Consider the following 641-nt stretch of genomic DNA (forward strand, 5'->3'; position numbering starts at 1 on the left):
AGCTGGGGGAGGAGGGTGCAGGGGTTGCAGGGTCAGAATGAGGGAGGAACCGCCCAGATGTGGCCAGGGGATGGCGGAGGACTGAAGTTGAGTAGCCCAGATGTGGCTGGGATTGGAACTGGGGGCTCATCCAGATGTGCCCGGGGTAGGAACATACAAGCACCCAGATGTGAGGCAGCGAGTGCGGGATAGGCCCAGACGCGGCTGGAATCGCCTGGCTGGTGTCGGGGGCCTTCCAGATGTGGTCGGGATGCGGAAGGCGCCCCTTGTTTCAGCTGGGATCCTCCAGATGTGCCCGGCCCGGGCTCGGAGCCCACCCAGCTGCGGAGCCGTGAGGGGCGGCCCGACTCCAGCCGCGCCTGTGGGGCGGGGCGTAGAACCCCGCCTCCCGTGACGTCACCCGCGTTCTAATTCCCACCGTTGCCACGGGCAACGGCCCCTCCGCTCCTCCCCCCCACCGCCTCTCCCAATTCCGCCCATCTATTGGGTAGCACTGCTGTCTATCAGTGGTTTGCGGATCTTTCATTGGTTGTCTGGCGGTTAAGCCCCGCCCCTCCGCCCTGCTTATGCCCCGCGCTCGGCGGAGCCGCCGCGATCGCTGCGGGGCTGGCGGGGCCTGAGGGGGCACCGGGGGTGAGCGG

Source organism: Zonotrichia albicollis, chromosome 1 (assembly GCF_047830755.1).
Source record: "Zonotrichia albicollis isolate bZonAlb1 chromosome 1, bZonAlb1.hap1, whole genome shotgun sequence".
Taxonomy (NCBI): domain Eukaryota; kingdom Metazoa; phylum Chordata; class Aves; order Passeriformes; family Passerellidae; genus Zonotrichia; species Zonotrichia albicollis.